The 24,394-nt window shown below is 38.5% G+C and overlaps 1 pseudogene; it reads left to right on the top strand.

The window, feature by feature from the left end:
* Nucleotides 1–20,866: 20,866 nt before the first annotated feature.
* LOC113918335 lies at nt 20,867–22,205 on the top strand (annotated as a pseudogene).
* The last annotated feature ends 2,189 nt before the right edge of the window (nt 22,206–24,394 follow it).

The following is a 24,394-nucleotide window of genomic DNA, read 5'->3' as shown; positions in this document are numbered from 1 at the left end:
AACACCATTTATTGTATAATCCATTTTTCTCCCACTAGTTGGGAATGCCATGTTTATCAGATACTATATTTTTATGTATATCTGAGTCTATTTCTAGAAGGAGCAGTATGTTTTAATTATTGTGATTATAGTATATTTGAATGTCTGGTTGTGATAGTAACATTTTTTCAGATCTTGGGGGGTCTATTATTTACTCATATGAACTTTATAGGCAGCTTATATACCCCCAGAAAAAAATTTTATTGGCATTTTTATTTTATTTTCTATTTAATGTATTTTATTGCATTCAAGATTAACTTTGGAAGAAGTGCTTTATAATTTTTTAATTTTTCTAACCAAGGTCCTTTTAGGTTTTTTTGTGTTCCTCGGTAGCATTTAACTTTTTTGTTTTGATCTACACACTTTCCTCTTTTATTCCTAGGTATTTTTATTCCTATGTATTTTTTTTCTTTTTAAATATAGTTATATAATGGGGCACTTTAAACTCAGTATTTTCTAATTGGGTGTAGTTTTTGATTTCTGGGTGCTAACTTTCTGCCCAACTACCCCACTCAATTTTCTTATCATTTGTAATAGTTATACTGCATTCTTTTTTATTTTTTATTTAAATTTTTTTCACTTATCTAATTATATTGGCTAAGACTTCCAGAACAATATTAAATAATAGTGGTGATAAAGGACATTCTTTTCTTGTTCCTTTAACAAGAAGATGTGTTTAACTGTTTCTTCATTAAGAATAAAGTTTGCTTTTAGGTTGACTATATATGTAAATATATAAATGCATATTTCTAGTAATGATGAAGAATTCATCTACTTCTGTTATATCAAAGTTTATTTTAAACAATAAATAATGGGTAGTGAGTTTTATCAAATTGTTTTTCAGCAGCTATCAATGCTCATATGGTTTTTAATTTTTTTTACAGTGCATGGTTAAAGTTTTTAACTAATTATTTCAAAAATATACAAAAATAGAATAGTTTAATTAAGCCCTCAATACCCATCACCTAGCTTGAGTAATTATAACTCATGGACAATGTCATTTCATCTAGACCCTACCTAATTCTCTTCATCCCCTTAAATTATTTTCAAACAAATCCCAGATATCATATCATTTTATCTGTAAAAATGTCCATATTAAATTATAGGCTTTATTTTTTATAAATATACCATAACAGCGTTATCCTACCTAAAAGATTTATGATAATAATAATGATATTAAACAATAATATGGATTATTTTGTAAGACTACTTCAATGTTTGTGTTGGGTACTCTAACAGGAGGTACATATCATCTGGTTTTCTCCTTTTTGGGTGTATTATCACCCACTGATGATTATTTTCTAGATCCATTAATTCATAAGGCATTTCAAAGGGTGATATTCTGTTTTTACTTCTTACCTTATTAGCTAGAATACATCCAGCTAAAGAGAAGCTTCCCCTCAACAACTTACTAGGGTTCCCTAAGGTACAGTTCATGAAGGAAGGACAGCAAAGTTGTTTGATTCTTTCCCTTTATTGATTGGTTTTAAAAATATGAAGTGATTTCATAGCATGCTCCAGTGATGACCAGTGCTTCTTTTATTAAAGATTTATTTATTTGAGAGAGAGAAAGAGAGAGAGTGATCAAGAAGAGGGAGGGGCAGAGGAAGAGAGAATCTTTTTTTTTTTTAAAGATTTTATTTATTTATTTGAGAGAGAGAGAATGAGAGATAGACAGCATGAGAGGGAAGAGTGTCAGAGGGAGAAGCAGACTCCCTGCTGAGCAGGGAGCCCGACGCGGGACTCCATCCCGGGACTCCAGGATCATGACCTGAGCCAAAGGCAGTCGCTTAACCAACTGAGCCACCCAGGCGCCCCGAGGAAGAGAGAATCTTAAGCACACTCCACACTGAGCACAGGGCCCTATGTGGGTCTCAATCTCAAGACCCTGAGATCATGATCTGAGCCAAAACCAAGAGTTGGATGCTTAACTGACTGAGCCACCCAAGAGCCCCTCCAATGCTTCTTTTAGTATCATTACAAACTAATCATTATTATGAACACAAATATGTATTCCACATTCATTGCAGTTGTATCCTTACTGATGCGTTCATTTCCTCATATTTGTTTAGTGGGAGCTTATTCAAATTGGCTCCTGAATCCTTTAGGTAAAACTTTTGTAGTGTTGGATGACTTCATTATCTTCTGTATGACAAGTTGTTGTAGGTTAATCTTTAACATTTTCTGCGCAACATATGAATCTGTCATTTCTCCAAGAAGCCCTGAAGTATTTAGAGACCATGATTTGAATGTTATGGATACTATTGCTTCTGACTTGGTTATTATTCCTAGGTTTTTTCAGTGGACAGAGATGTGAAATTTTTTTAAAGAAAAAATGTGAGGGGCACCTGGGTGGCACTGTCGGTTAAGTTGACCGACTCTTGGTTTCAGCTCAGGTTGTAATCCCAGGGTTGTAAGATGGAGCCCCACATCAGGTTCCACGCTCAGGGTGGAGTCTGCCTAAGACTCTTTCTCCCCCATGCTCGGCCCCTCCCCCCTCAAATAAATAAATCAATCTTTAAAAAAATAAAGAGAAAATATTAGTTCATACTAATATTTCTAACTCAAAGTCAGGACTATTGTTAAAAACGATATTTTGGACTTCATCAAAATTTCAAAACCTCTGCTCTTCAAAAGACTATTAAGAGAATGAAAAGACAAGTGAAAGACTGGGAAAAAACATTTGAAAGACACATATCTGATAAAGAACTTGTATCCATGGTATGTAAAGAACTTTCAAACTAATAAGAAACCAAACAACCCAGTTAAAAAATAGGGCAAAGATATGAAAAATTGTTTCACCAAAGAAGAAATGTAAATGGAAAATAAACACATAAAAAGATACTCAACTACATTAGTTATTAGGGAAATGCAAAATAAAACCACAATTAGATACCACTACAAACCTGTTAGAATGCCTGAAATTTAAACAACAGTAACAAAACCCTGACATCAATGCTATAGGGAACATTCAGCAACTGGAACTCTCATCCATTGTGGCAAGAAAACAAAACGGTATAGGCACTTTGGAAAACAGGCAGTTTCTTAAAAAGTTAAACATACTTCTATGTATGATCCAGCCATCCTACTAGTAGGTTTTATTAAGAGAAATGAAAACTTATGTTCACGCAAAATCTTGTATACGAATGTTCACAGTAGCTTTGTTCATAATGGCCCGAACTCTTGACTGCTTCTTCCCCATGAGTAAAGGGATTTCTTTTATCCTCCCCCCAGTACAATGGAGTTTGACCTGGAGGCAGCTGAGAGGGTTCATATAGGGTTCCATATGCTTCTTGCAGTGGCCATCACTCCCTTCTTCCAGGCTTGTGCCACCGAGGGAAGCTCTTGCCCATCTCCTGCCCTGCTCCTCATGGTTTCTCGTGAGACCCAGTGGAGGTCTTTGGAGTTACGTGTGAGCTCCACTCATAGTTAAAATTCCTAGGGATTCTGTACTTGTATGCTACCTTACACTTGGCCTTCACCTGCATTCTTTTTACCCTCTTGGCTGGTTCCTGGGGTCCCTGTCTCCCATGCTCTGCCACGGCTGAGCCATCTGTTTCCCTTGGATAGGGCCATTTTCCTTTGGATTTCTGGCTATTTTTTGCCCTAAGATCTCAGCTCTCTGTTGGGTTAAAGAAAAGCTGTGATTTTGTGGTTTACCTGGCTTTTTTGAGCTGGTGGGGTGGGAGTGACATACAAGCTAACTTTCTACTTTCTAGACAGTAGTGAAACTCTGGCTGCAGTTGTTTTTAATCAATCAAAAAGCTACAGTTGTTGTTTCCAAGAAAGCATTTATGGTTTGTCTTTTTGTTGTTTTTATTTCATACAGAGAAAGTTTCTGGATTAGAGTTCCTGCATCAATTTCAATACTACCACATTTATAACTCATTTATTTTGGAAATCTTTGAACTAGGATAAGAATTTTCTCACACTCAAAGCTTTTCTTGTTGACTATCATATTACTTTACCTTTGGGGGAATATGAAAGTATAGAAGAACACTTTTTAAATGGATATTCCTTTGTTTGATTTGAAACTCAAATACAGTGTAATCTCTCAGTAGAGAGGAGTTTTGCTTAACATAAGATTTTTGGGAAATAAACACATAATTGTGTATTAATGTTAGTCTCAAAAGCAAATGATTCTAATTTCAGGTATTTTGTTTAAATACCAAAATAATGACCTCTTCCTTCTGGCCACTCCTGGCTCAGATGCTTCTCTCCACCTCTTTGCTCTATGGCTCTCAAAGTTGCCACTTCTGATGAGGTAGGTCCAGTAGGGCTTCGCTCCCTTCCTGCTTCATTAGCTCTGCTGGGTAGAGCTTCCAGAACCCGGCCCTCATAGCCCTTCTTCTTAAGCCAGGGGGTTTTTAAAAATTTCTTTTTCTTCCTGAGTTCTAACAATCACATTCAATTTCATCCTCGAGCCTTTGCATCTTCATCTTGTTCTATTGCTGTGTAGAGTATCTAGCTCTTTAAGATTTTAATTTTTGCCCACATGCCAATCACCATTTTCATCTCGGTCTGTGGCAAAGTTTTGTTATTTTTCTTTGCTATTTTATTCTTTAGCCCCTCTTTCTCTTCATACAATTTCTACTCAGGTCCTATTCAAGTTCTCTTGATATCATTCATGACTCATCTTAAATATGAAGACTCTTCTGTATCAACTATTTGCCAGAGATTTTGCATAAGGGTAGTTCCTGGGCTATTTTCCAGGCTTACAAGAATTTCCCTGTGGGAAGGTTGAGTCCTAGAGTTCTTTGCCTATAACTCCTTCCAGCCAACTGAGACTGGTGCTCTGGGCTGTTCATTAAGTTTCTCTCCTTCACCTCACTTTACTAACAATTTACATCTTGCAAATATAACTTACCTATACCATCCTTTCCCTGCTTCCTGAGACCCTTGAGGCTACACCTGACTCAGGAAAGCACTGCTACTACTCTGCACACCATTTTCAGTATTCTCATCAAGGGCTTGTGATATGGGGTGTGCCATCTACTTTGGAGTGACAGTTTTGCCCGAGGCCTGAAACCATCAGAATGGTCTCTTGGAGTTTTCTACATCGGCATTTGGCTTTCACAGCTTTAGTATTATTTCTCCCTGTATCATGATTGGAGATTTTAGTTCTCTAATTGCACTGAAAATGGATTTGTGTTTCATTTTCCTATTTTCCTATTCATTCTAGGTGATTTCCTACATTTTAAAACTAGAATTTCTCTTTTCCTCCACTTATTCCACCTCAGCATTATCTTTTTAATACAACTTGTTCTATTTAATAATCCAGGATATGGAATATCTTTCAATGTTGTCACTTTTCTAAAATAAACAACCTTGCATATTTGATAGGTTCCTGGAAAGTTGTTAGCAATTAGATCATGACAAGGATCCCCAGATTCTCCTACTGAAACTATTCTATGAATGAAGATTTCATTCCTAACCAAACTCCTGCTGCTTAGCTTTTATTTTTTATTTTTGTAAAGATTTTAATTTTAATTAAACTCTACACCCAAACATGGGGCTTGAACTCACAACCCCAAGATTAAGAATTGCATGCTCTACTGACTGAGCCAATCAGGTGCCCCCCTCCCTCCCTGCTTAGCTTTTAATGGGAACATTCTTAGATTTAACCAACTATGAATAATACCATGTATAAGTAGATGGCTATATAACAATAACAACAACAAACACAACAACAAAGAAAGTTTTAAATGCAAGTGATGTGACTAAGGATATGATAATGACTCTGCTTAATGTGTTTTGAGTACATACATAAATGAGGGAATGGATGAGTTTATAAGAAAATTGGCATTGGTGTTGATTGCCATCAGAGCCAAACTAATCAGCTGGCAAAGCATTTGATAAGTAGCCAGCGAGTGATCAAGGTATGTGACCATTAGCCAGTTAACCAGTAACTGATCCCACAGAAATCTTTTCTACAATAATAGGAAGAGCCTGGTACAGTGCACATTAAGGAGATGAGGGTGCTGCTGTTGAGGTAAAAAAATGTGGTCCATTGTCCCTCTATCCTGTGAATGTTCACCACACCTATCCTGTAATTCTCATAGCAGTTCCCCTCAATCATTGCCTTGGCAACTTCACCTCCTGCCACCCCCTTCTGGTGGCTCAGCAGCACCTGTCTGCTCTCAGGTCCTCAAACTAGCCAAACTCTTGTCTGGCTCAGGAACTTTATACATGTTGTTCCCTCTGCCTCGTATACTCTTCTCCTTCTTATCAACTTCCCTTCCTTTCTTAAATGCTCCCTCTTTGATGAAGTCTGCCCTCAGTGTTCCCCATGGAACTTTTATTTGTCTTGTCAGTCTGCCTTGAATACACCTATATCAATCGAGTGCAAGTTCCTTAAGGTAAGGACCATGTCTTGATTCTCTTTGTATATGTTTGTTATATGTTTATTTAGTTTTAATTGATCTGCTTACCTGAAATTTTTTTTAAAGAAAGCATGAGATTCCAAAAAAATCCCCATAAGTGATGTGGTTAAAATAAAATCAGACAGAACAGGTAGGAATGATTGTACCTTGTATGAAAAAATTCCTAAAAAATGAATTATCTACCTTTGTCTCCCATACAGCATCAACATAGGGTCTTACACCAACTGAACATTAATTAAGAAGACTTTAACTAGGTTACCCATCTCTAAAAGCCAACTAAGAACAACTAACTCAGCAGCACAGATGGCTAGATTTAAAATCCCCACCTGTTTTAGTTCCCTGACCTTTTTAATCTTTTAACTTCTCATCTAAAAGCTACTTCTGAGACAAATGTGAGAAAGCTGTGGTAAAAGCGTGACCTGAGGGGTGCCTGGGTGGTTCAGTAGGTTAAGTGTCCAGTTGTTGATCTCAGTTCAGGTCTTGATCTCAGGGTCACGAGCCTCGCATTGGGCTCCACTCTGGGCATGGAGCCTACTTAAAAAATAAAAAAGAGTGACCTGAAGAAAGGTACTCAGGGCTACCCAGGTCCAGAACTCCCAATACCAGGCACCTAGGTGCAGTATGGGCGGGCTGCAGGGATTACTTTCCTGCCTCTCTGGGGGCTGCCAGCCAGCCCAGGCTCCTGCTCCTCTCAGTGAGGGACAATCTGTGCTCTCCATGTCATGTCATCTTGCTTCTCTGCTCTAATGCCATGGCTTTTCTACATTTCTTATCAGAAGCATCATGGGATCAGTGCCTTTTCCTTTTATCTGCCACTTTTAAGTATTTTAAAAAATTGAATGCAGTCCTTTTTCTCTTAGTCTGCCATCTACTTCCCTCCTTTACCCTAACACAGTCTTTTTTCCACCCACTGTTTGCTGTTCCCTGCCCAGCAGGTGATCCAGCCAAAAAAGGCAGCCATGATGCTACCTGCACAGGTCTGGTTACGGTGGGAAGCTTAAACCATTTAAACTGACCCCTTGTCCACTTGTAGCATATGACAGATATGATAAAGGAAGGTTTATAAGGAGAAAAACAATATTTAAAATTTTTTCTAATCTCTCTGCCTCATGGGGTAGGGTGTTTCCAGGTAATAGCAGAGCCCTTTGTAAATTAAATGCCCTCAACAGGGGAGGATGCAAGTTCAGAGGCAGAGGAGGTGGAGCAGGGTTGCGTGGTTCTGCATGATAAAGGGGTGTGAGTTAATGAGATGGGGATAGAGAAATCCTTGAGAAAGGAGACAGGGGCAACCAAGGCCAGACCCTGAGATGTTGAGGGCAAGAGAGAAGAAAGGATAAGGTCCCTTCCCCAGCCAAGCCCACCCCCAGCAGAGACATAAGTAAAGGGGATTTTTCCAGGGAAATGCCACATACTGTGCAACCATGTTCTGGGAATTTTCATCAAAATTATTGAAAGCACAGTATGTTTGTAGAGTTAATTTCTTGTTAAAGACAGTGATGAAGAGCATGGTTTTTGTGTCATGTTGGGAGGGCTTGGGCAGAGCAAAATCAGCTTGCTCAAACCTTGATTCTGACTTTGACTAATGATGCTTATGCACGATATGCACTCCAACCACTACCTTGTGTCTCCAGTGATTATCCTACACAATGAAGAGCTGAAGTCTCCAACCCAAGATACCTTTTCTTTGGAGAGAAACATTTTCCAGAACTTCTATAGCCAAAAGCCAAAAGATTGAAAATTATTTGTTTCAATTGGAAATGTAAGATAATTAACAACTATTACTATACTATTTTATAGCACTGGAGTCAGATGGCTAATTTATGAATGATTATATATTACAAGTTTTGTATGCCTAAAACTTGTGGTTTTCATAAAATTATCATACTTACAAACTTAAATTTGTTTAATAAGCCAGTTATTCCAAATGTATTTATTAGAGTTTTTGTCTGAAATGAAATTACAAGCTGCTGAGTACAAATAAATATAGCATTTTTTTTTCAGTTTGTATAAAACCCTGTAACAAGTATGGAAAGCTATTACAGTTTTTAAGACTATATTCTCCACGATTCTCAGCAGATGATATAAAAAATTAGCCTCTTTTGGGCTTAGACTTCTTGTGTTGGTTTCTCAACAGAGAATACTGTTGAAATTCTAGGACTGCACAGCAGAGACTTTTGGCACAGGTCCAGGAACCCATGAGGCTTCTCCAAAGCAGAATTCACTTCATATCTATGGTAGGGATGTTCATGCCAGTTGTCCACCAGAGGGATTTAAGATAGAAGTAAGGGGATATCTTTTGGGAAAATAAGTTATTTTGTCTCTCAGTGACTCAGAATATATATTCCATCATGTCACAAAGAAGGTATCATGTCAAGCCCCCATAAAACCAGAAGACAATGCTCCAAATTCATGAGGAGAGAAAATATGGGGAGACCAAAGAACACTCAAAGTGGCAGGAACCCTTACTCTGCAGATTGTAGTGTCTGTGATTTTCTTCCAGAGCCTAGAAGATGGAAGCCAGTTCCTATCTTACCTTGTATGCTAGGGTCTCTGAAAAATTGTGATCATTATACACTGTAAAATAGGATCATTATGTCAGGTCTGGCACCAGTATAATAACAGAGAAAGTCTGTGAGAGACACAATTAGATCATCTTTAAAGGAAGACAGAACTCAGTTAAAATTAATATGACTCTGCCTAGCCTCCGAGGGAGGGATGATGCTTTTATAATATTTAGATATACTGGTTTGGGTCTGGAGCAGGGTCGTGGAAGGGGAGTAACTGGATTAGATCATTCTGTCAATTAATTCATTGTTGTATTTTAAAATACATGATACTTATTTTTAACTAAATTTACATATATGGATTTGAAGAATGACCTGGATTTGGGTAGGCAGATATTGGGGAAGGGGAAGGTGGACATTCTCAGGAAGGAAAGCAAAATGGACAAAAAGGCAGGGGTGGCAATAAATGTAATATTGGAGAAAATAGGTTATAATGTTGGAGCAAGAAGGCAGACACTCTTTAGTGTGGTTCTTGGAGTTAAAGTCAGAAGGATGAACTGAAATGCAGAGAGAAAGGACTGGGAGGAGCCAGGGAGTGCCACAAGGAAGTCTTTTTTTAAAATTTTTTATTTTTTAATTTTATTATGTTATGTTAATCACCATGCATTACATCATTAGTTTTTGATGGAGTGTGCCATGATTCATTGTTGCATATAACACCCAGTGCTCCATTCAATACGTGCCCTCTTTAATACTCATCACCAGGCTAACCCATCCCCCCACCCCGCTCCCCTCTAGAACCCTCAGTTTGTTTCTCAGAGTCCATAGTCTCTTGTGATTTGTCTCCCCCTCCGATTTCTCCCCTCCATTTTTCCCTTCCTACTATCTTCTTTTTTTTTTTAACATATAATGTATTTTTTGTTTCAGAGGTAAAGATCGGTGATTCAACTGTCTTGCACAATTCACATCGCTCACCATAGCACATACCCTCCCCAATGTCTATCACCCAGGCACCCCATCTTTCCTACCCCCCACCACTCCAGCAACCCTCAGTTTGTTTCCTGAGATTAAGAATTCCTCATATCAGTGAGATCATATGATACATGTCTTTCTCTGATTGACTTATTTCGCATAGCATAATACCCTCTAGTTCCATCCACGTCATTGCAAATGGCAAGATTTTGGGTTTTTTTTGATGGCTGCATAATATTCCATTGTATATATATATATACCCCCTCTTCTTTATCCATTCATCTGTTGATGGACATCTAGGCTCAGTCCATAGTTTGGCTATTGTGGACATTGCTGCTATAAACATTGGGGTGCATGTGCCCCTTCAGGTCTCTACATTTGTATCTTTGGGGTAAATACCCAGTAGTGCAATTGCTGGGTCATAGGGTAGCTCTATTTTCAACTTTTTGAGGAACCTCCATACCATTTTCCAGCATGGCTGCACCAGCTTGCATTCCCACCAACAGTGTAGGAGGGTTCCCCTTTCTCTGCATCCTCACCAACATCTGTCATTTCCTGCCTTGTTAATTTTAGCCATTCTGACTGGTGTGAGGTGGTATCTCATTGAGGTTTTGATTTTGATTTCCCTGATGCTGAGCGATGTTGAGCACTTTTTCATGTGTCTGTTGGCCATTTGGATGTCTTCTTTGGAAAAATGTCTGTTCGTGTCTTCTGCCCATTTCTTAATTGAATCATTTGTTCTTTGGGTGTTGAGTTTGAGAAGTTCTTTATAGATTTTGGATACTGGCCTTTGATCTGATATGTCATTTGCAAATATCTTCTCCCATTCTGTCGGTTGTCTTTTGGTTTTGTTGACTGTTTCCTTTGCTGTGTAAAAGCTTTTTATCTTGATGAAGTCCCAATAGCTCATTTTTGCCCTTGCATCCCTTGCCTTTGGCGATGTTTCTAGGAAGAAGTTGCTGCGGCTGAGGTCGAAGAGGTTGCTGCCTGTGTTCTCCTCTGGGATTCTGATGGATTCCTGTCTCACATTTAAGTCTTTCATCCATTTTGAGTCCGTTTTTGTGTGTGCTGTAAGGCAATGGTCCAGTTTCATTCTTCTGCATGTGGCTGTCCAATTTTCCCAACGCCATTTGTTGAAGAGACTGTCTTTTTGCCATTGGACATTCTTTCCTGCTTTGTCGAAGATGAGTTGACCATAGAATTGAGGGTCCATTTCTGGGCTCTGTAATTCTGTTCCGTTGATCTATGTGTCTGTTTTTGTGCCAGTACCATACTGTCTTGATGATGACAGCTTTGTAATAGAGCTTGAAGTCTGGAATTGTGATGCCACCAGCTTTGCTTTTCTTCTTTAACATTCCTCTGGCTATTTGGGGTCTTTTCTGGTTCCATACAAATTTTAGGATTATTTGTTCCATTTCACAAAGAATTCTTTTAATGGAGGCCTCAAGTGGTGCAAGCTTAGCTAGGCTACCGGCAGTGGGAATGGAGAGTAAGGGTACATCCGAGGAGTGTTTCCGATAGGGAATGTTGTAATTTTGTGACAAAATGGTCACAGAGGCTGAGTGAAAAGATTAAAGTGAAAGATGTTTTCAATTTTTTTCAACTGGGAGATCAGATGAGTTCCTTGAGTAAAATGGTAAGGTTGGAAGGAAATTCAGTTTAAAAGAAAATGAAGGAAAAGGGTAAGGCTTTGTTTTGGTCCCACTGAATTTGGTGTGGCAGTTCAGTATCCAAGTGGGAAGTATTAAGAGGCCTTAAAATGGGGGTGTTCTGTGAAGGGGAGAGGTTAGGGTAGAAGCTGTAGATCCAGAAGTCATCAGCATAGAATCCATATAGATAAAAGTAGATGAGATCTCAGAGTGAAAATAAAGGCATAAGTTCTGACTCAGAATCGGGAATTGGTGCTACATGAGTTTTTTATGTAGTTACTTTTGGCAGCCAATACTACATTTCATTCAATTGATGATAACAGTAAGATTGGGGAAACATATTTCCTGTTTTTCTATAGGTTTTCCATTATTTCTGTAGTCAAATTTATCCATTACCATCAAGAAGCTATATTTGTTTTAGTGATGAACTTTCCTCTGGCAAGCATTAAAAAAGAGTCCTGTCTGGCTGCAGATTTTTTTAAATGACACAAACATAACCCATTTTCCACCCTTAATTTTCAATTCTGAGCTTTCTGACGATGAACTGCACTGTGGTAGAAGAGAGAGGAGGAAGGCAGTGGGTAGAGACAGACCTTTTTATAAAGATCAGCAATTCTCCGTGCTTTTATCCCAGGCAAAGATTACATTTAACACCCAGGGGTCTCAGCTGCCTCAGATCCTTTTTAGAATGAGTAGCTGTGGCACTGCAGATAGTTTGGGGTGTCCTTTCATTTTTTGACAGTATTAAATATATACCCCAGTGAGCCATAAATCAGTGATTTATTTAAGAATAAATCATATCTCTAATAAGGGACCACTTCTGTCAAATTGGACAACACATTATATTAAACAGACAAACTTTCTCAAAAATACAAACTGTCAGCCAGCCATTTTTAATGAATATCACTTAAAATTCCTCTTTATTTAGGAGAAAATGATAAAATTAGAGCTTCAGCTTTTAAGGGCTGATGTGGAATCAGAGACAAAACTTAAGGTCAGCACAAGGTAGGAAGTCAGATCACAGCTGTCTGCCTAAATCTGTGTCTCCCAGACAACAGCACTCAGCAAAAAAACAAATTGTGGGGTGGGGCTAACTTGCCATACCAAGGGAGATGGAACGGAAACTTTCCTTAGTTCTAAATGAAGAGAAAATGATGTCTTCTTTGGGAATATGTAACCATACACTGGCCCTTTCATGGGCTAAAATGTACATTACATGTGTGAGCCAAAAATCCAAACTAAGCATTTAATTGGAAGTGCTCTCTGGTTGGTGGTGCTTTAAGACACTCTGTTGAAGAACTCACCTTAAACCTAAACCTCAAGTAATTCCCCATACAAAATTCAATAAATGCAAACAAAAATATAACTCTTAGGAGAAAACAGTGCAACATGAGTGAGAAGTTCCTCACTTAATCTAAAAATAACAATATCAAGACCACAAAGACTAGATTTCCTAATTATTGGACACAAAATATATAAAATAAGCGTGCCTAAATATTTAAAGAAATGAAAGAAGAAATTTAATTTGTGACTATCAAAGAAAAGACCAAGAAAGAGGCATGTTCTAAAGAGAACATATGTATATATGTTCTCTTTATATATATGAACATATATATATATATATATATAATAATTGAGGTTAAAAAGAATTGATGAATTGGAAGTTGATTCTGAAAAATTATCCAGAATGCAGTGCAGAGAGGAAAAGAGGTGAAGTAAATGCATTAAATCAGAGTCCTAGAAGGAGAGAACTGAGCTTATGGAGAAGCAACAATATTTAAAGAGATAATAGATGAGAACTTTCCTGCATTGATTAGAGACAAGAATTATGATATTAAGAATAAATTAAATCTATGTTTAGGGGTGCCTGGGTAGCTCGGTCATTAACTATCTGCCTTCGGCTTGGGTCATGATCCCAGGGTCCTGGGATTGAGCCCTGCATGGGGCTCCCTGCTCAGTGGGAAGCATGCTTCTCCCTCTCCCACTCCCCCTGCTTGTGCTCCCTCTCTCACTGTGTCTCTCTCTGTCAAATAAATAAATAAAATATAAAAAATAATAAATCTATGTTTAGACACATTTTGGTAAAACTACAGAATTCCTAAGAAGAAGAGAGAATCTTTAATATAGCCAGAGAGAAAAAAAACAGTTACTTACAAAGGAATGGCAATTACACTGGGCTTGGACTTAGGTGAGACAAGAGAAGTGCCTAGGGTATAAGATTTAAGGAGACCCTCACTGTCCAGTTCAACAACATAATGATTCAAAATACTTAATGGGAGAGGAGTGTCTTTCTCCTTTAAGAACAGGAAATTACTCCCTTTTAACTTTAAAATGATATTTATGGAAACTGGCATTGCCAAAGAGCTGTAATATATTGTCCCTTATAGCTTCTGCCAAGTTGTGCTTAAGGAAAAGGGGCTAAATCCTCTAGAAAGTACTTCTGTAGTTGTAGGAATGAAAAGATAAGACACGTACCAACCAATATGAAGGAGGCTAGAAGGTTTGTAGATCCAAATTTAGTACAAAATTTGTTAAATATCCCTGAGTCAGAAAAATTTCATCATGTAACAAAGAAAATCTCGAAGTAAAATAGAATGACATATTCTACTCCAACCCAGAAGTAAAATGAGGGTTATTCTAAGGCAAGGATAGCAAATACTTGACACATATGCCACCATGTTCTAGTCCTCTGTTCATGCCAAATGCCATTAATTAACTGTAGCACCCTATTTCTCAGCTCAGACTCTGTCTCAAAAGCTGACAGGAGATACCAAAGGACTCAGAATTCACTGATGTATCTTTAGTACCTAGGACAGAACATGGGACCTTCTTTGTCCTCAGTAAATATTTGTTGGCCATGAATGAATTGGAGTGGACAAACAAGATTAAACCTATTTGCCATCACTATCAGGGCAGTGATTAATAATAATGAATAATGATATCTAGAAAGATAACTTTTTTGTCCAATTCACTTCTCCCAGTAGGTGAGTTCTGAGAAGTTAAGGCCTCCTTGTCTGGGAATGTGATGTCCCACTGGAACAAGCTGAGCATAGAAGAATGGCCTGGTGTGTTTGTGGATTGTGCATGAAACTGAGAGGTAATTCTGAAAGGTGATGTCTGTAGGTAGCTTTGGCTGGCCCCTCTTCCTCCAATTTGTCCACTAGTATCCTCCTTTGGGAATCAGACTATCAGGGCCAGTGGATAGATGGAGACTAGTGGATGTGAACCAGGTTCAGGTTCTATCTAGCAGGCTAATTGCAGTGCATGAGTAGGACTTTTTCTTTCCTAGGCTTAATAAGGGCCTGAGAACTGGTGATGAGGGAGTCATGAGTTGAGAATCAGAAAAGAGCTCTGACCCTTAGAAATTTTTATATCCTCTCAAGGAAGGACAGCACCAGCTTATGTGAGTATTTCTGGAAGGACCTACCCATTTCCCTGACCAGGATGGCTGAGGGCTCCCTGAGGCTGAGGAGCTCTAGCCTTTGAGCTGAGCTGATCAGAGAGAAGAAAGGTCCCATTTTGACACTTTAGCCAGAGACTACCACTTGCTTTGTGATATTCCACTAGACCATTAGTCTTGAGATTGCTATGACTTAAGGTCCCCAGCTGGATCTGAGTTCCAAAGAGTAGACAAAGAAATCTCACAATACATTTAGAGAGACCCAATAAACAGAGGGATCCAAGACAAGCCAAAAATTGAAAACAGGAAGTCCTAGTTAAACAGTATTGCTGGGTGAGTCACATGATGCCTGCCCCCACACTATATAGCAATTAGAGAAGTTTAATTACAGCAGTGAAATGAATTTCTAGGAGTAAGATATTAATTAAAAGTAGTAAGATGAACTGAGTTGAGAGTCACTATAGATAACAAAATTAGTAGTCTAGAAGATTAAGTGGAAGGAATATCTCACATAGAGCAAACATGCAGAAAGGGAAAAGATAAGGACTCAGAGTACAGAACCAGAAGCCCTAACATGAAAACAATGAGTTCCAGAAGAAGAAAAAAGGAATGCATGGAGAAGTAGTAATTAAGTAAATAATAGGGGAAAAAAATCCCTGAGCTGAAGACAGACCATAATCCAAAGTCTGAATCTAGAACTCCAAATTTCAGGCAGAGTTGATGATGAAGGATAGATATACTCAGGCACATTGTAGGAAAATTCGTGAACTTCCAGGATAATGAGAAAATCGTACAAACTTCTAAACAGAGCAAATTTCTTACAATGGAAAAAGAATCAGAGAGAATAGGACTGGAAGACAGATAGTTCTATAATGTCTGTAGAACAGAGAAAAAATGACTGCAATCCAGGGATTCTATCCCCAGCCATGATGTAATTTACTTATCAGGGTGAAAGGAAAATATTTGCACAAATTCAAGAATTCTGAGTATATACCACCTGCATGCCAATCTGAAGAAAATATTTGAAGAAGAATTCCAGCCAAATGAACAGAGCAGAGACTTACAATAACAGAAGATGAAGAAGAAAGACAAGTGGTGAGCAATGAACCATGCCATGGGTATAGTGTAATTTCAATGGAGAATAACAGATTGACAGGTAATGTTTCTAATATAATTACCAAATAAGGATTTCTAAACGAAAAAGACATACTATGAGAGAACACATAATTAAAATCTGGAACTAAAATATTAAATTATCTCAGCAAAACCTAAGATTTTAAATGTGGGAATAAAAGCACTCTAATTTGACCTTCCATTCTGGAAGGAGGAGGTAAAGAAGTAAAACTTATTTTGAGTCTCTTCATATTGAGGAGGACAATGGTAGAGATGAGCACATTGTTCGTAGAAGGAGCTGGTTATCTACAGAACAGTATAGAGAAATATGTTTGATCATGAGTATCAGCAAAGTGCAACAAAAGTGTCTGATAGAACTTACAAATTAATAGAAAAGAATAAATGGTAATCTGAACAAATTAAAACTAATAAAAGTAAAAAGAGAAAATGACAAATACACAAAGAGTATATCTAAACTTGGAAGGAATAAAATTAAGTACGTCAGTTTTTACCCCAACTATGAATAAGCAAAATTTTCCTAGTGGGAGATAGATAATACCCAGATTTGGGTTTAAAAAACAAAGCCCTATATGTTTTTTGTTTTGTTTTATAATAATTTTATAATTTTAAAAATATTACCTTATTACATTTAAAGTAATAAATAATACTTGGGAGGAAAAGGGAGGTAAAAACAACTGAAGGCTAATGACAACAATTGTTAAAACCAGATAAGGTGGAGTATAAGAGTAATTAGGATGAAATAGGATGAAAAAGGGTGAAAGGATGAACGAGGATGTTTTATAATGAACTCTGACCCTTAGAAATTTTTATATCCTCTCAAGGAAGGACGGCACCCGCTTCTGTGAGTCTTTCCGGAAGGAAGAATTTTTGAAAGGTAGAACTTTTGAAAACCATGAAGATTTATAAATCTATATATACCAAACAATGTATCAGCTAGATAAATATAGAGATACAATTTTAAATTCATTTTTGACACATTAGTTTGGAAAAATTTAGACTTACAGAGGAGTTACAAACATAGTACGGAGGGTTCCTGTCTACCTTCCATCGAGCTTTCTCTACATGACCATGGTGCAACTGTCAAAAACAAGAAATTAACATTGACACAATACTATTAACTATAGACTCCCCTTGTTTTTCCACTAATGTCCCTTTTTCTTGATGTTTGAGCATAATATTTAGCTGTTGGATTTCCTTTGTCCCCTCCAATATGTGACAGTTTTCAGTCATTCTTTTTTTTTATTTTGACACTTTTGAGGAGTGTTCAGCAGGTATTGTGTAGAATGTCTCCCTATTTGGGTTTGTCTGATGTTTTCTAATGATTAGGCTGAAGTTATGGATTTTAGGGAATGCTACCAGGGAGGTATGTTCCCTTCTATTCCCTTTTCAGTGGATCATATCAGTGGCTAAATGATGTTAATTTGTCTTATTACTGGTGTTACCATGTTAATCCTGGTCACTTAGTTAAGGTGATGTCTGACAGGTTTCTTAAATATAATGTTACTTTTTTTCCCTTTAAAACTCATAAATAGGGTGCCTGAGTGGCTCAGTTGGTTAAGTGTCTGCCTTTGGCTCAGGTCATGATCTCAGAGTCCTGGGATTGAGTCCCACATCGACTCCAAGCTTCTCCCTCTCCCTCTGCCTGCCAGTCCCCCTGCTTGTACTCTCTCTCTCTGTCAAATAAATAAAATCTTTATTTATTTATTTTTAAGATTTTATTTATTTATTTGACAGAGAGAGACAGTGAGAGAGGAAACACAAGCAGGGGGAGTGGGAGAGGGAGAAGCAGGGAGCAGGGAGCCCGATGCGGGGCTCGATCCCAGGACCCTGGGATCATGACCTGAGCTGAAGGAAGACGCTTAATGACTGAGCCACCCAGGTGCCCCTAAATAAAATCTTTAAAAAATAAAATAAAACTCATAAATATTTGGGAAGGGAGATACTTTGAAGCTATGCAAAAATCTTGTTTTACCTTAAATCTTGCTTCACCTGCTAATTTTAGCATTCACAGGAGGATCTTACCTGCAGCAGTTATTACTATGGTGTTGTGGTGAATTTCTATTTATCTTATTCCTTTTACATATATTGACTGGAATTCTTCTGTAAAGAAAAGTTACCCTTTCTTCCCCTACTTATTTATTTAATAATTTATCTGTATCAGTATGGACCCTTGGATATTTATTTTATTTTCTCATGTTATAAATCTAATACTATCATTTTGCTGAAATGGTTTCATCTTCAGCCATTGGGAGCTCTTCCAGGTTGGCTTGCTGTGTCCTTTTGACATGACTCCACTTTTTTTTTTTTTTAATTTTAGCACTTCCTTAATTTCTGGCATAATGAGATATTCATCTTATATTTTCTCTGCTTACCCCTTGGATTTTTCCAAGAAGTTTGGTTGCTTTTATTGGAGAATGTCATTTAAAACCAAAATCTGGGCACTAAGTGCACTCATTGCTACTGGTTTGTCTCTGCTTCTAGACAGAGCTAGAAAATATATAGGTATGTACTAACTAACCTATGCATATGCGCACACTCACCCCTATATTTAGATAGCTAGCTAGCTATCTAGATTCACTTGTTGAAGGACTCCTGGGTTTCCAGCTTTTACTGATTATGAATAAAACTTTTTTAAAAAAATTTTTATTTATTTTTTGTCAGAGAGAGGGCACAAGCAAGGGGAGCGGCAGGTAGAGGGAGAAGCAGGCTCCCCGCTGAGCTGGGAGCCCAATGTGGGGCTCCATCCCAGGACCCTGGGATCATGACCTGAGCCAAAGGTAGATGCTTAGCCAACTGAGCCACCCAGGTGTCCCAAATAAAACATCTATAAATGTTTATATGCAGGTTCTTGTATGAACATAAGTTTTAATTTTACTGATACATACACACACACACTTTTTTAAAAATATGAGTCCTTAGGGCACCTTGGTGGTACAGTTGGTTAAGTATCTGACTCTTGGTTTCAACTCAGGTTGTGATCTCAGGGTCATGAAATTGAGCCCTGCATTGGGCTCTGCGCTTAGCATGGAGTCTGCTTGAGATCCTCTCTCCCCTTGCTGCTCCTGCTCATGCTCTCTCTAAAATAAATAAATAAACCTATAAAATAAAATAAAAATATGACTTCATTCTAATACTTTCAAGTCCCATCTAGTACTAGTGGGTTTATTCTAGCATTCCCAGGTTGCTTATAACTTTTCTCCAACCATGAGAAACCTGCTTTTCATTATTCACAATATATTTACTTATTTGTTTTACATGTAAAATATTTTCAGAATTGCTTACCCATACGCGTGAGAGAAACAAATTCAATGCATAGTCATTTGGGTCGACTTTCACTTAACAAAATTCCTTTAAGATTCATTTAGGTTGTTAGATCAATCAATCATTTCATGTCTTTTTATTACTGAAGGATATTCTACTGTGTGGATGTACCACAATTAGAGCACAATATTGATGTACATTTCTTTTTGTCCTTAGCCTTACCAGTATCCAGTGAAAACATCCTTTTGCAAAGTTACTTAGGTCAGTTTCTGTTGTCTTACCCCATTCAGTGTGGCTAGGTCATTTATTTGTAACATGGTTAGATTCATTTGTGATAGTCCACATTTTATCTTGGGTCTCCTTGGTATCTTGGGTTCATTTTCTAAATTTGCAGGTAGTAGACTCACTCTTGTGCTGTATAGTTCTTCGGGATTGACAAATGCATACAGCCATATATCTACAACCACGATATCATACAAAACAATTCCACTGATCCAAAAATTCCTTGTGCTGCCCCTTTGTAGTTAACCACCCTCCCAACCCCTAGTAATGATTGATCTTTTTGAGTTCTCTGTAATTTTGCTTTTGAGAACATAATATAAATGGAATAATTCAATGTGTAGTCTTGGGTCTCACTTTTTCACTTAACAAAATGCACTTACGATTCATTCATGTAGTTGGATGAATTAGTTGTTCTTGTCTTTTTATTGCTGAATGATATTCTAGTGCATGGATGTACCAGATTTTTTATCTGTTCACCTGTGGAAGGGCAGACACCTGGATTGCTTTCAGTTTTTGACAATTATAAATAAAGCTAATATAAACATTTGTGTACAGGTTTTGTGTGAACATAAGTTTTTATTTCACTCAGTAAATATGTAGGAGTGCTGTTGCTGGGACAAATGTTAAGTGTATGTTTAACATTATGTGAAACAACCAAACTCTTCCACAGTGACTATGCCATTTTCCAGGTCTGTCAGCAATGTGTGTTTCAGTTACTTTGAATCTTTGCAAGCAGTTTGTATTGTTAGTTTATCTTTTGTTTTTGTTCTTAGCTATTCCATTAAATGTGTAATAGCATCTCATTGTGTCTTTAATTTACATTTTCCTTATCTCTAATGACGTAGAACATCTTTTTATGTGTTTATTTGCCATCTACATATCTTCATTGGTAAAGTGTTCAGTTGTTCTGCTCATTTTTTAAATTGGTTTTTGTTTACTTATTGTTGAAATTGGGAGTTCTTTATATATTTTAGATAGCAGTCCTTTGTGAGGTATGTGATTTGACAATATTTTCTCCCATTGTGTGGTTTGTCCTTTCAGTTCCTTAATATTGTCTTTTGCAGAGCAAAAGTTTTTAATTTTGATATTAAATTTTTCTTTTATGGATCCTGCTTTGGGAGTTGTACTTAAAAACTCTCTGCTAGGTTCTCCTACATCAACCACCTAAGAGTCCCACTGTAAGAAGCAACGACCTTTCCTCTTCTTCTCTACCATCTTCTCAGCAGCCACAAAGCAGCAACCATGCATGAATGCATCTCCATCCATGCTGGCTGGGCTGGGGTCCAGATTGGCAATGCCTGCTGAGAGCTCTGTTGCCTGGAACATGGCATCCAGCCCAATAGTCAGATGCCAAGTGATAAGACCATTGAGGGAGGAGATGACTCCTTCAACATCTTCTTCAGTGAGATAGATGCTGGCAAGCATATGCCCAGGGCAGTGTTTGTAGACCTGGAACTCATAGTCATTGATGAAGTTCCACACTGGCACCTACTGATAGCTTTTCCACCCTGAGCAGCTCATCACAGGCAAGGAAGATGCTGCCAATAACTATGCCCAAGGACACTACACCATTGGCAAGGAGATCATTGACTTTGTCTTGGTCTACATTCAGAAACTGCCTTATTAGTGCACAGGTCTTCAGGGCTTCTTGGTTTTCCACAGTTTTAGAGGGGAGATGGATTCCAGGTTCACCTCTCTGCTGATGGAACTTCTCTCTGTTGGCAAGAAGTCCAAGGTGGAGTTCTCCATTTACCCAGCCCCCCAGGTTTCCACAGCTGTAGCTGAGCCCTATAACTCCATCCTCCCTATCCACACCACCCAGGAGCACTCAGATTGTGCCTTCATGATAGACAATGAGGCCATCTATGACATCTGTCGTAGAAAACTTAATATTGAATGCCTAACCTACACTAACCTGAATAGGTTGATAGGTCAAATTGTGTCCTCCATCCCTGCTTCCCTAAGATTTGATGGAGCCCCTAATGTTGATCTGACAGAATTCCAGACCACCTGATGCTCTATCCCCACATCCACTTTCCTCTGGTCATATTTGCTTCTGTCATCTCTGCTGAGAACCAGAACAGCTTTCTGTAGCAGAGATCACCAATGCATGCTTTGAGCCAGGCAACCAATGGTGAAATGTGACCTTCACCATGGTAAATACATGGCTTGCTGCCTGTGCTACCATCGTGATATGGTTCCCAAAGATGTCAATGCTGTCATTGCCACCATCAGGACCAAGCATATCATTCAGTTTGTGGACTGGTGCCCCACTGGCTTCAAAGTTGGTATTAATTACCAGCCTCCCACTGTGGTACCTGGTGGAGACCTGGCCAAAGTACAGCGAGCTGGGTGCATGCTGAGCAGCACCACAGCCATCGCTGAGACCTGGGCTCACCTGGACCACAAGTTTGACCTGATGTATGCCAAACATGCCTTTGTTCACTGATATGTGGGTGAGGGCATGGAGAAAGGAGAGTTTTCTGAGGCTCATGAGGACCTGGCTGCCCTTGAGAAGGATTATGAGGAGGTTGGTGTGGTTTCTGTTGAAGGAGAGGGTGAAGAAGGAGAGGAATACTAAAGTTAAAAGTGTCACAAAGGTGCTGCTTTTATACAGAAGCTTATTCTATTTTTTTTATTATGTTATGTTAATCACCATACATGATATCCTTCGTTTTTGATGTAGTGTTCCATGATTCATTGTTTGCATATAACACCCAGTGCTCCATGCAGAACGTGCCCTCTTTAATACCCATCACCAGACTAACCCATCCTCCCACCCCCCCACCCCTCCAGAACCCTCAGTTTGTTTTTCAGAGTCCATTGTCTCTCATGGTTCATCTCCCACTCCAATTTCCCCCCTTCATTCTTCCCCTCCTGCTATCTTCTTCTTTTTTTTAACATATAATGTATTATTTCTTTCAGAGGTACATATCTGTGTTTCAACAGTCTTGCACAATTCACAGCGCTCACCATAGCACATACCCTCCCAAAGGTCTATCACACAGCAGCGCTATCCCTCCCACCTGCCACCACTCCAGCAACCCTCAGTTTGTTTCCTGAGATTAAGAATTCCTCATATCAGTGAGGTCATATGATACATGTCTTTCTCTGATTGACTTATTTCACTCAGCATAACACTCTCCAGTTCTATCCATGTCATTGCAAATGGCAAGATTTTATTACTTTTGATGGCTGCATAATAGTCCATTGTGTATATATACCACATCTTCTTTACCCATTCATCTGTCAGTGGACATCTTGGCTCTTTCCACAGTTTGGCTACTGTGGACATTGCTGCTATAAACATTAGAGTGCAGGTGCTCCTTCTGATCACTACATTTGAATCTTTGGGGTAAATACCCAGTAGTGCAATTCCTAGGTCATAGGGTAGCTCTATTTTCAACTTTTTAAGGAAACTCCATACTGTTTTCCAGAGTGGTTGCACCAGCTTTCATTCCCACCAACAGTGTAGGAGGGTTCCCCTTTCTCCATATCCCCGCCAACATCTGTCGTTTCCTGACTTGTTAATTTTAGCCATTCTGACTGGTGTGGGTGGCATCTCATTGAGGTTTTGATTTGGATTTCCCTGATGCTGAGCGATGCTGAGCACTTTTTCATGTGTCTGTTGGCCATTTGGTTGTCTTCTTTGGAAAAATGTCTGTTCATGTCTTCTCCCATTTCCTGATTGGATCATTTGTTCTTTGGGTGTTGAGCTTAAGAAGTTCTTCATAGATTTTGGATACTAGCCTATTTATTTATTTATTTATTTATTTAGTTGAGAGAAGGAGAGAGAAAAACAGCATGAGAAGGGAGAGGGTCAGAGGGAGAAGCAGGCTCCCTGCTGAGCTGGGAGTCCGATGTGGGACTCGATCCCGGGACTCCAGGATCATGACCTGAGCCGAAGGCAGTTGCTTAACCAACTGAGCCACACAGGCGCCCTGGATACTAGCCCTTTATCTGATATGTCATTTGCAAATATCTTCTCCCATTCTGTCGGTTGTCTTTTGGTTTTGTGGACTGTTTCTTTTGCTGTGCAAAAGCTTTTTATCTTAATGAGGTCCCAATAGTTCATTTTTGCCCTTGCTTCCCTTGCCTTTGGTGATGTTTCTAGGAAGAAGTTGCTGTGGCTGAGGGAGAAGAGGTGGCTGCCTGTGTTCTCCTCTAGGATTTTGATGGACTCCTGTCTCATATTGAGGTCTTTCATCTATTTTGAGTCTATTTTTGTGTGTGGTGTAAGGAAATGGTCCAGTTTATTCTTCTGCATGTGGCTGTCCAATTTTCCCAACACCATTTGTTGAAGAGATTATATTTTTTCCATTGGACATTCTTTCCTGTTTTTCGAAGATGAGTTGACCATAGAGTTGAGGGTGCAGTTCTGGGCTCTCGATTCTGTTCCATTGATCTATGTGTCTGTTTTTGTGCCAGTACCATACTGTCTTGATGATGACAGCTTTGTAATAGAGCTGGAAGTCTGGAATTGGGATGCCGCCAGCTTTGCTTTCCTTTTTCAACATTTCTCTGGCTATTTGGGGTCTTTTCTGGTTCCATACAAATATTGGGATTATTCGTTCCATTTCTTTGAAAAAAGTTGATGGTATTTTGATAGGGATTGCTTTAAATGTGTAGATTGCTCTAGGTAGTGTAGACATTTTCAGAATATTTGTTCTTCCAATCCATGAGCATGGAACGTTTTTCCATTTCTTTCTGTCTTCCTCAATTTCTTTCATGAGTATATTATAGTTTTCTGAGTATGGATTCTTTGCCTTT

The sequence above is a fragment of the Zalophus californianus genome, chromosome 1 (assembly GCF_009762305.2).
Source record: "Zalophus californianus isolate mZalCal1 chromosome 1, mZalCal1.pri.v2, whole genome shotgun sequence".
Lineage (NCBI taxonomy): Eukaryota > Metazoa > Chordata > Mammalia > Carnivora > Otariidae > Zalophus > Zalophus californianus.
The sequence above is the reverse complement of the archived record's forward strand: the minus strand, read 5'-3'. Positions and strand labels throughout refer to the sequence as shown.